This window comes from Rhamphochromis sp. 'chilingali' (assembly GCF_963969265.1).
Source record: "Rhamphochromis sp. 'chilingali' genome assembly, chromosome: 9".
NCBI lineage: Eukaryota > Metazoa > Chordata > Actinopteri > Cichliformes > Cichlidae > Rhamphochromis > Rhamphochromis sp. 'chilingali'.
In genome coordinates, this window is record NC_137936.1 from 37,719,529 (window position 1) to 37,732,231 (window position 12,703).

The window sequence follows — 12,703 nt, forward strand, 5'->3', positions numbered from 1 at the left end:
GTGTCGCGAGGTCGTTATTTTATGTCCGCAATCGATGCTGATTGATTAATTTTGCTCGTGGGTGTTTCCTGATATCAGAGACGTTACAATGATTGGTACAAATTAGTCGTCGACGCTTTGAAATTGCTTTTAATCTTCTTATTTTAAAAGTTTCTGTAACTCCGATAAAACTTCACAAGAGAATAAATTCTCTTTTTTCTGGATGTCTTTACTCCCGGTTGAATTTAAACGAGCGGAAGTTAATCTGTGAGTTTTGTTCGTTAAAAGGAGCTCCTATTTGTCTTTAAATGTCTATTTTTGGTCCGATTGACGACTTTCTAATGGTGATGCAACATGCTAACCGTAACGTTATTAACTTTTTACTGACGTAAATAAAGACCTAAGTGTTTTATGTCGTAAATTATTTTTTTGACATTCATTAATCTGCTGAAAAAAGAATATCTGAGCTTTCAAACGACGTGTTTTACGACTGTATCTTTGTTTCCGTTCAACAGGAGAATATCACGTATCTTCATTTATTAATTTTACATGTAAAATTAGGTCGCATACAACCTCTGCGTTTCAAAAGGTTAAAGATCCGAAACTTTCCAGGTGAGTCCTGATGATACTGATGATAACATGCTCGTTTGTGTTTATGTGAACGTGTAAGTAGGAAAAGACAAACAGGCACTTGTTTTGGTGAGAACTACATAAGGTCTAAAGATTAGTTAATGGGGGTTATAAGTTTTTTATGTTTAAAAAGTAGTTATTGTCCTCTCTACTACCTTTCAGATGTTTCAGCCGTTTTACATGCGCAGGGCTATTCTATTCTCATGTAAAGTACAATTATTTCTACTTAAAAAAAAAAAGAAAAACAAAGTAATGAAATGGAAAAAAAGATGATAATGAAGCCTTTCTTTGGCTCTTGTTTGCACCCAAGTTACAGCTTCTGTTTGATGATTTGGTTTATATTTGGGCAGCATAATCAAATTTAATGCCTAAATTATTTGATGCATATATTTTTGAAACTTTTTTTGTGTTGCCTTCTGAGAGAACATGGGACAGATCACATCTCTTTTAAGACTCGTGTACTAGATTTATTTAGCTTTTGTTTGTTTTTTTCCTTTGTTTATTAGAAGCAATGGTTAAATAGAAAGTACTCCCTCAATTTTAAGGTTTGTGTAACAACAGAAACAACTGTTCAGTCCTTAGCAGGCAAATTCAATTTGAGATGAATAACAACACAACATACAGTCCCAATCAAAAGTTTAAGGCAACTTGAAAAAGGGCACAAAATCATATTTTTAATGATTTTTTTTTTTTTTTTTTTTTTGGAAATAATTTTTCTTAACAAGGTTCCAAGTAGAGCTTCACCATGCAACAAGAAGACATGGGAATGAGACAAAAAAAACGAGCATGCAATTTATTGAAAACGACACTTAAACTGAAACTGGCTGTTTTACAGCTGATCTAAAGTTTAGGAGCACACCTCCAAACAAACCCTGTAAACCCCCCAAAAAAGAAATCAATGTTCCCAAACATAAACATGGAGTAGCTCCACAGTTATTGTTTTTCTTCTATGGTGCAAATAGTTTTTAAAATTACTTTGGAAATTTTGTTCAACCCCAATGAGCCTTTGCGGTGTATTATATTAAAAAAATTGTGATTATTTATTCCAGATAATTCTGACAATAGGTCATTTAACAGATTTATATCATTTTCAAAGGTAAAATTTTGATGTTTACAAAGTTGAATTAAGTTTTTCAAAGCTGAAAAAGACTGCATATGTTTGCAAGCAGCATATTCTGTTAATATTAATTGCAAGGCAAGGGTTATCTGATGATTGTAGGTTATCTGAGGATCACATGGTCTGACCTTGAGGTGAATTTGGTGGGATGTCCACTCCTGTGAAGATCAAAGGCTAAAAGGCTAGCTGTCATAAGTGTTTTCCACTTGTGAATAATCTTTGACACTCTAGATGTAATGTGTGTATGTATGTATGTGTATGTATATATATACACACACACACACACACACACACACACACACACACACACACACCCAGCACGCCCCTGCGGGCGGTTTATCCTTCAAGCTCGGGTCCTCTACCAGAGGCCTGGGAGCTTGAGGGTCCTGCGCAGTATCTTAGCTGTTCCCAGGACTGCGCTCTTCTGGACAGAGATCTCCGATGTTGTTCCCGGGATCTGCTGGAGCCACTCGCCTAGCTTGGGAGTCACCGCACCTAGTGCTCCGATTACCACGGGGACCACCGTTACCTTCACCCTCCACATCCTCTCGAGCTCTTCTCTGAGCCCTTGGTATTTCTCCAGCTTCTCGTGTTCCTTCTTCCTGATATTGCTGTCATTGGGAACCGCTACATCGATCACTACGGCCGTCTTCTTCTGTTTGTCTACCACCACTATGTCCGGTTGGTTAGCCACCACCATTTTGTCCGTCTGTATCTGGAAGTCCCACAGGATCTTAGCTCGGTCATTCTCCACCACCCTTGGGGGCATCTCCCATTTTGACCTCGGGACTTCCAGGTTATACTCGGCACAGATGTTCCTGTACACTATGCCGGCCACTTGGTTATGGCGTTCCATGTATGCCTTGCCTGCTAGCATCTTTTTTATATATATATATATATATATATATATATATATATATATATATATATATATATATATATATATATATATATATATATATATATATATATATATATATATATATATATATATATATATATGCATATATATATATGCATATATATGCATATATATATATGCATATATATATATATATATATATGCATATATATATATGCATATATATATATATATATATATGCATATATATATATGCATATATATATATATATATATATGCATATATATATATGCATATATATATATATATATATATGCATATATATATATGCATATATATATATATATATATATATATATATGCATATATATATATATATATATATATATATGCATATATATATATATATATATATATGCATATATATATATATATATATATATATATATGCATATATATGCATATATATGCATATATGCATGCAGTAAGGGTATACTTAGTGTTTTTTGTATTTTAGTTTGCTTTTTGTTAAATAAATAATAACATTGCATAACATCATGTATTATTGTTCATCTGAGGATACATTTAAATAATTGATTTTGGATATATAGACTAGCTGCTCTAATGCATCATTCTCTCTTTCTCTGCAAATTTGCCCAAACTCATCTCTTTTTAAGGTACGAGGGTTATTTACAGTAAAAACTCATGTTAACAATGCTGGAGGATTAAGGTGGTACTCTGCTTTGCTTTTTCTTTATCAAACTAACTCCTTTATGCAGAAACAGTAGAAACAATTGATGACAACATGTCATATTGTTACATTGTTAACACTGTTGTTTGTTGTCTATGATGTGCTCACAGGCGCAGCTCCAAAACCGTATGTCACAATACTTAAAGAAAAGGGGCTGCTGCAGTGTCAAGTTCCAGGTGCTTCTCCTAAACCTACAGTTGAGTGGTGGGACAGTGACAACAAAACACTTCCTTTTAAGACGGTGCAGGATGAAGAACAACAAGGTCGCTTCCACGTCACCGTCCAGACTACTGTAACTGAGCCTGGCTGTTATCACTGTGTAGCCACACAGATGGAAAAATGGCATCGGATTTCTTCAGAGATCTGTGTGCATCATGGTGAGTGAGATATAATTCTTCAAATAAGTGTGAACACTAAAATGTGAATATGTGCTTAGACTGAACACTAAGAATGTGGTCGGGGAGGAAAGACATGAACATAAAAGACGATGTGCATGCTGGAAAAAAGCTGTCAGTTTCTAACTGAATGTTGAAAAACTAAACTCGCAAACACATACTGTATATTATAGAAGATGAACTTGCTGTTGTGACTGATTTGTTTATGAACTCTTACATGATGCCCCAAGCTAATTTCTCTATCAAAATATTGGTGTTTTTTAAACCTGAGCATGCTTGCAGACTCTTGAAATAACACTTCCATGGTAAATCTCACTCTGCTTTATTTTTCATTTTTAAACATTAATGGCATCATATTCACACTCTGGGTGGTGCTATTACTTGGTGTTGGCTCTCTCTAGAGTATCATTTTGTGTTGCTGTTAGGACACAGTGGTGTTTTTGTGTAACTTATCTGTGTACCCAGTTTAATTAAAAACTTGTCTTATTGTCTTATTTCATAGTATAATCTTCGTATGCCCTGTCTGAAGCACTCTGTTTGTTCACTCGCTAATTATAGTCCTAGTATTCACTCACTATCTCTTTAGGGATTTGCTAGCTTGACTCGTAGCTGACTCACTAGCAGTGTGTCCTCTTCACTTGTACCTCTGCACTTTCCTGCTCAGTGTGTGAGACATCTGGTTACTCCTCGGCCTCCTTTAGTAATAATGATACTTGTAATAAATGTAGCCGCAGCTCTGCAGCTTTGCAGGAGGATTACTGAATTGGAGACTTAACATCACGGCTTTGAACAACCGAAGCTAGCCAGGCCCCTGTAGCCGGTGCAGCCGAAGGTAGCATAAGCCCCAGCATATTGTCCTGAGCAGCCAGGTAAACAGGATGGCTGGGTGACGGTGAGGAGGAAGCACAGTCTTAAACAGAAGCTCCAGGTACACCACCAACTCATTCATGTATCTAACTGTTTTCCCCACTTGGCGACACACCTGCCAGGGATCAAACTCTGGTAATTGGTGATTCTGTTCTGAGACATATGAAGGTACAGGGCTCGCAAAATTTCTCCAGTCGGGCTACCAAAATCTGTCTCAGCCCTGAGGTAAAGACAACAGCACCCATAGTCAATTGTCTTCCAGGGGTCAGAGCAGGCAACATTGATGGAAATTTAAACAATTTCAGACTCTGTAGTTTTCTCTGGTCTCCTCCCTAGTCAGACCATGACTCGCATGTTTAGCCGCATGTTCTCCTTAAATTGCTGTCTGTCTGAGTGGTGTCCAAAAAGCGTTGTGGGATTTAATTGGCAAACCTTCTGGAGGAAACCTGGTCTTGTTAGGACAGACGGCATCCATCCCACTTTGGATGGAGCAGCTCTCATTTCTAGAAAAATGGACAAATTTATTAAACCCCCCAAAATATGACTATCCAGAGTTGGGACCAGGAAGCAGAGTTGCAGTCTTACACGCCTCTCTGCAGCTTCTCTCCTCCTGCTACCCCCCCAAAAACCCATCTCCATAGAGACTGTGTCAGCTTCCAAACAGACAAAATAAAAATCAAAATCTGCACAAACCAACTTAAACATAAGAAAACTGCACCAACAAGTAAAACAGTGAAATGTGGATTATTAAATATTAGGTCTCTCTCCTCCAAGTCTCTGTTAGTACATGACTTAATAATTGATCAACAAATTGATTTACTCTGTCTTACAGAAACCTGGTTGCAGCAGGATGATTATGTTAGTTTAAATGAATCAACACCCCCGAGTCATTCTAACTACCAGAAACCTCGAAGGCCGAGGGGGCGGTGTGGCAGCAAGTTTTCACACCAGCCTATTAATTAATGAAAGACCAAGACAGACTTTTAATTCACTTGAAAGCCTGAAAGCTTAGCCTCAGAAACCAGTCTTACTTGTTATCATCTATCGTCCACCTGGGCCTTACACAGAGTTTCTGTCTGATTTCTCAGACTTTTTATCTGATTTAGTTCTGAGCTCAGATAAAATAATTATTGTGGGTGATTTCAACATCCATGTAGATGCTTTGATCTTTAGATGCAGATGTACAGCCGATTCTTGTTCTGTCCAGGTGGCTCTTCTATGTTGTGCCATACATTTATGGAGTGGCTGTTTGGTTTCCCCAGTCTAGAGATCTGAGTACTCCTTGCTAAACTGTACACCATACACTACGTTCTTAAGTTTGTGTTTAGGAGTTTTGTCTTTTGGATGAACCAGTTTTTGTCTGAGTGTGTGGCTGAGTCTGAAGTACACTGGGATGTCGTGCTTGGAGAAGAATCTCCGGAGTTTCTCTGATAAACCTGCAACATAAGGGCTGACTTTGTCTTTCTCCCTAGTTGATCTCTGACCTTCTTTACTGTGCATGCAGTGGTTTGTATCATATCTATCTAATAGACTCCAATTTGGAGGGATTTTTTTCTGGCCAGTGTTGCCCCATTGTTAGCAATATTAACTCAGCTAACTGCAAAATTTCCAAGGACCTCACCACTATCCTAGCTCCCCTCATGAGGAACATGCCCCATCACATTAAAAACTCGAGATGATGGATCATGATGAAACTAATCTCCTGTGATGTAGTCTCTCTCTTCACATACATAACTACAACTGAGGCAGTGGAGACTGTCAGAAAATGACTACAACAAGACAGCTTTTTAGAAAACAGAACCAGCTTCACGTCTGATCAGATTTGCACACTGTTAGACCTCTGCCTTACCACCACATATTTTAAATACAACAAGGTTTCTACAGAGAAAAACATGGATGTGCCATGGGCTCCCGGTGTCACCTATTGTAGCCAAACTTTACATGGAGCTTGTTACCTAAACTGAAATAATTGCTACTATTTGGAGTAAGTGTAGTAAATGAAAAGTATTTTTATGAGCCACCTCATCTATTTGATCATGAACATTTATGTTGGAAAGGTTTGGTCACCATTTTACACAATTTGTTTTCTCAAATTCATGTTGTTTTCTGATGTGTATGCATCATTGTCTGTTACACTTGTCTAATGAGAAACTTTTTGTACTGTTTCCACAGAAAAGATGTGTTAGGGAAAATATTCTAAAACACTTCTTCAGTAAAGACTCAGAGAAGAGAAACACACAGAACTTCTTGCTAGCAAGGGCAGCCTCCAGACTGAGACTCGCACTAAGAAACTGCCCCAATCTTTATTTATACTTCAGTAGGTGTGTGTGTGTGTGTGTGTGTGTGTGTGTGTGTGTGTGTGTGTGTGTGTGTGTGTGTGTGTGTGTGTGTGTGTGTGTGTGTGTGTGTGTCCTGCTGATCAAAGGGTCATGAGAGCACAAAAGGTACATCCTTGGTCAGGAAAGGGGGTAGTCTCCCCCACCCTAGATAACATGGTGAGGAAGTCCAGCAGTTCATCTATATGTAAAGAAGCACTTAAACTAAAACAGACATAGCTACGTTAATCCTGCCGTAAAACAATAAAACAAGGTATGAGCTCTCATGCTCCCAGACGTGGGGGTGCATTCCTGGGATGCACCCCAAGCCTGCAGCCTGTTAGAGATCACACACAATTAATTATATGCCTCTAAGTATACATGGTTGAATATTTTCTAATACAAATAACTACATGCAGTATTCTACCATATGCAAACTTATATCACTAAAAGATTATACTGACTACTAAATACAATTTTCCATTGACAAGATGGATCAACCACCCTCAGGTAAAGTCCAAAATACCAGCCAGTCAGCAAGGTAAATGACAAAAAAAAAAAAACCCAACTCCAGGAACCAGCACAATAAGTCACACAAAAAGATCTGTTAGGAACATAAAGAAGTCATGGTAAAGTTTAAAAAAAAAATCGAATAATGTAATGTTTAATTTTTTAGAAGTACAGGAGAAATATTTGTTGTTTAAAAATATTTAATTTACTTCAGCAGTTGAAATTACAAGTTATGCAGGCACAGGCTTTTAGATTAATGAAGGCTAGAAATGTAAAAAGAGAAATAGGGAGGAGTGCAAAGTGAGCAGAAATTATAAAGTCAAAGAGGAATGACGTTAAAAAATGGAATTTGCAACTGTCAGTTTTATATTTGATTTGCTTCACTGACTTCTTCAGAAGGAGACAAAACACTGATGGCTTTATTCTGACTTTATTTAAAGATTATACATAGCTTCTCCTGAGCGACAGAATATGTTCTACAGCAGTTTTTACAGGCAGAGTGACACTGCTCAGGACCTGCATATTTCCATGTGTAAAATCAGATATCGATCCCTTTACAGAAATCACAGTGCAGGTTTACCATTTATCATATTATAATTTGTTGGATTTGTTCAGAATGCCATATTTATATTGTGCAAAGGAGTTAATAGATTTCAGTAACTTTGTGTGTTGTGTGGGTCACAACATTAGGAGTACCAGTCATTATAATTTAATGCTGTATGATATATCAACATTTACTCAGCCTCAAATACCTTTATAACAATGTCAGAAAAACCTTAACATTTAATTTAAATGTAATTTAAACTTTATAACAGATGAGACTTTATGGTGCTGAGTTATAAATGAAGTGATTCTAAAAACTTTGTCTCACTTCACTTGTTCCAAATTTTGTCCTGTTACAGCTTTATTCCAAAATGGATTAAATTAATTTTTCAATTCAATAAGAAAAATGAAAATTTGGTAGAAGGGTAGAAAAAAGTGACTGCAACACTGAAGGACCCAGTGAGCACAGAGGCATCAGTCATCTGTCAGTGGCAGCGCTTCAGCATTGCTCTGTGGAGAGGAAACTCTTCAAGAAGAAAAATTTCTGCAGCACTTCATCAATCACATCTATAAGCAATGTTCCCTCTAAGCTGCATGCGCAATTGCACACTGCTGGCACGGTCTCTGTGCACAGAAAATCTGCGTTGCGCACAAAAAAAATCTTAAAACGATGCCACCTTATCCCATAGTTCAGCCAATAATGCAATTCACATTCGTATATACGCAGCTAATCAACGTCGTTGACAGGCCATGAAAGCGTCCTTATCAATGTTTCCTCTAGTTTTTCATGTGTCTGAGCGAACATACAAACTCCCTGAGCGGCCCCTTGTGCCGGCTTTATAAAAAAAAAAAGTTGTGTTTTTAAAATTGGAGTTCAAGTTATTTTTACTTCCAATAGTGTTAACATACTACACAGGTCATGAACAAGAATTTTTTTTTTTTTACATTTTCATTGTAAGTGGGCTAAAGCAGTCAATTAAAAGTAGTCTAACATAAATGTAAATGCTGTAATTTGATTATTTTAATAAACCATGTGACTTGGATGGATTGGATGCTGGCGTGACCACAGTGCACACGTTTGATGTCGCTCACAGTGGTCCAAGGGACCGCTCAGGGAGTTTGTGTGTTTGCTCAAACACATGAAAAATTAGAGGGAACATTGCCTATGTGGTAGAATGGCCAGACAGAAGCCCTGTAAAAGTCACATGACAGCCTGCCTGGAGTTTGCCAAAAGGCATCTGAAGGACTCTCAGACCACAAGAAACAAAATTCTCTGGTCTGATGAAACAAGATTAAACCCTTTGGCCTGAATGCCAAAAATAATGTTTTGAGGAAACCAGGCATCACTCATCACCTGACCAACACCATCTCTATAGTGAAGCATGGTGATGGCAGCATCATGGGGCCGAGGGGGAGGGGGCTTAAGTGTTAAGCAAGGAAGAAAGAAAGTATTAGCAAACTGAAATGTCATATAAGCCAGCTGGTAAAGCGTGAGACATCAGTCACCCCGTCTGTCCCCTGTGAATATGTGCGCAGGTCCTCACAAACATCTCACCCCCAATATCCTGAAAAACCATCTACCATCAAAGAGGGCAAAATACACCACCATGAAATCCAGAAACCAAACACCGTAGCAAGGACAGACAAAACAGCAAGTAGTTTGGTGGCTCATGTTTGTTGCATTCCAAATTATCAGAGCCTGAACACAAACACACAGAATTGTGACAGAAACCCACACAAGCAGAAACTCCAAGTAGCTGCAACCTACAGCAAAGACCAAGCCGCTGTGGGCACCAGCATGCCAAGCTAGAAACATGCAAGAAGGCCTCACCAGTGTTCAAGGCACCTCCCAAGATCCAACAGGTGCAACCAAGGCACAAGTGTCACAGAATGACCCAGCCCACAGAGTGCCCATCCAGCTCGCCACCTCCTGAGAGAGTGGAAGGTTTCCACCCAACTCTAGAGGACTGGGCATAGCACAGGGGGTTAGATCAAGGGGAAAGGAAAAGAAAGAAGAGGAAGTTCCCAAAGCCATCAGACCTTGGCATACCATTTCCCATGGAGCCACCAGGAGAGGCACACTGGGCGAGCCCCCACCACCGAGAACCACAGACAACCAGATCCAGTGAGCACAGAAGGAGGAGAGAGAAGCAGGGGAGAAATGGGGAGAGACACAAGGGGGCAACAGAACAGCCTCTGGTTGGAGGGAGGGGATGACATTAATGCCAGGCAGCCCGATCTGTGATTATTTTGGTGGTATTTAATTAGTTGTTGTTGTTGTTGTTGGTGTTGTTTTAAATCACATTCTAATAGTCTGAGGGTTAAGGTCACTGATGACGACTGAGACTTTTTAGGGTTAACCTTCAAAGAAATTCACTTAATTTAAAACAAAAAAACAGACTCTGTTTTAATGATGCGGTTGTAAGAGGAGGAATGAGTCAGTATGAAGTGACATGAAAGACATTTCTTCTGTGAAATCACTCAAACACACTCACAGTAATCTCATACACTTCACAATAATTTAGTGATGAATTTAGAAAAAGCTGGTGTGACACAATTGTTAAAGACATAAAAAGACATCCTTAGGAAATAAGATCATGACAAACAATTATATGTTCTAAACCACAAGTGAAAAGAAAACAAACTCATTGAGCCAAATGTACCACTGAGTGTTTTAGTGATAACTCGGCAGATTAGATGGAGGGAAAAAATGTAAAAACCCAGCAATGTTACAGTCACACATGTGGAAGAAAATAAGGGCACTAATACAACTTTGGTTCTACTGTTTTTATTTTTCAATTAAAATTATAATGAAGCTAAAAGATAGGACACTGTCTTCATCATAACAAATTATTAGAGTCAAATGATATTAATCCTATTTGAAGATTTTGGATTGCAGGATAATATAAACCTGTAATTATTCATTTTACACGTTTCAGTGAGGTGATAAATATGTTTGTCCAGATGAAGCTTCCATGAAAATGCAACTAAGACAAAGTTAGAGTGTCACACGTAACTCTTCTCCAAAGCATACGCCACACAAGATGGTTAATTTGGGTAGCAGCCCTTTTACTTGCCACACACAAATACACTGTGGTTTTTGCTCATTCAGCCTGGGACACAGAAACTCCCCTAGTGGCTCACTGCTGCCTTCTGCCTCTCTGCTTCTCACTGACAACAAAAAACACAAGTCCACGTTAATCCCCTGTCCAGGCACACATGCTCTTCGCTCCACCCCGTGAGCACACTGCATCACCCCTCCTCTGCAGCAGGTCAGAGACCACGCCCCCGCCACACAGAGATTTAAGGGTTGTTGTTTTTTTCTCGTACCTACTTGGTTAAGATTCCAAGCAAGTGTCGAAAATGTGATGTCAACAGACTGGATGCCACTGATTGGCTAGTCAATGGCATCACCCACTAAGACGTGAGAACATCTCCTTCACAGAATTATCTATGCTGACATCACTCAGGTCGCTGTTTAAACCTGCTGTTTGTTGCTGACATGTAGTCACAGTTGGAATTTTTTTTCTCTTCTTCTTCAGGGTTCCCCGTATGGGCTGCTGCACTCATCGGTGTTATTGGTGTTATTGTTGGTGTTGTGGCTGGGCTTACATTTAAAAAACACTGTGTGAAGAAAGGTGAGTTTTACTACTGTACTATAATATCACAAATTCTTCATGACTCCCTGATGTTAGGTCTTAACCTTTTGATTTATGTCAAAGAAGATAAATACTTTGTTTGCTCCATTCAGTGGGTGACCAGTGTAGTTGTGTGCTTCTTGAATATTTTGATTTCCTTCCTGCAGGTTCACAAAGAAGAGAGAATGGTGTGGTGTAAAGTGCTCTTGATTCTAAACAACCTTCAAAAGTGTGAAGTGGTGGTACTTTAAATCTGTTTTTCCCCCCTTTGATACATCTGAGATTTTAATCAGGACAGGTGAACAAGTTGGTTTGAGTTAACTCTTCTTCGTCTTGGCTCAGGACATTGCTCCTCCTGACTCCTGACTACTTTCCCATTTTCAGTACAGATCTGAGCTGCATTTGAAAGCTTTGCTAATGACATGAAGATGTTTCAAGAAATCCTCTTTTAAATGCACCAAAGTACAAGGTTTTACTGTAGTTGCCTAACTTTAAGCTTAAAGTAATCAAAGCGTGCTTCCAAACATGACTTTAACAGTAATTATACTGTCTTACTCAGATATTGTTAGAAGAACACATTTTGACTTTTGTCAAAATGGCAAAATGACTTCATGTCATTGTGATATGTGTTCTTACATAAAAGTGTGCAGCTCTATAAATAATTTGCTGACCAAATTTTCTGACATTTCTTGACACATGCTGACCTCCCAGCCCATTGTTCCTTCAGTGGGCTGGTTTCAGTCATTATGCAAATGTACTGTTTATAAGATTGAAACCTGCAGTCAGCTGAGACTGAAGACGTCACTTGGATGAGTGACGAAATGTTTCTCCCACTGAAAACGTCCAGATGAACAGAATCAACTTTTGGAGATTTCTCTGACATTTATGTTATTAATACGGACAGTGATGGTTTGTTTTCATCATAACAGATTAAGATAATTGTAGCTCTAACAAAAATTGATAAATAATAAGAAATGCAAAATTAAATTTACCTAAGATAAAAGGGACCCATAATGTTAAGACTTGAGATGTTAAAATATCAGGTTTGTCAGTCCAAAGCTGTCATACAGATGGTGAAGAATATAAACTCATATT

The 12,703-nt window shown here is 38.4% G+C and overlaps 1 long non-coding RNA gene across 1 annotated transcript; it reads left to right on the forward strand.

Annotated features, from left to right (window-relative positions):
• Positions 1 to 2,103: 2,103 nt before the first annotated feature.
• LOC308402989 lies at positions 2,104 to 12,118 on the forward strand. The gene is made up of 4 exons (XR_013972845.1): positions 2,104 to 2,297; positions 3,451 to 3,717; positions 11,513 to 11,608; positions 11,776 to 12,118. It is a non-coding gene; the product is annotated as an uncharacterized lncRNA (long non-coding RNA).
• Positions 12,119 to 12,703: the final 585 nt, after the last annotated feature.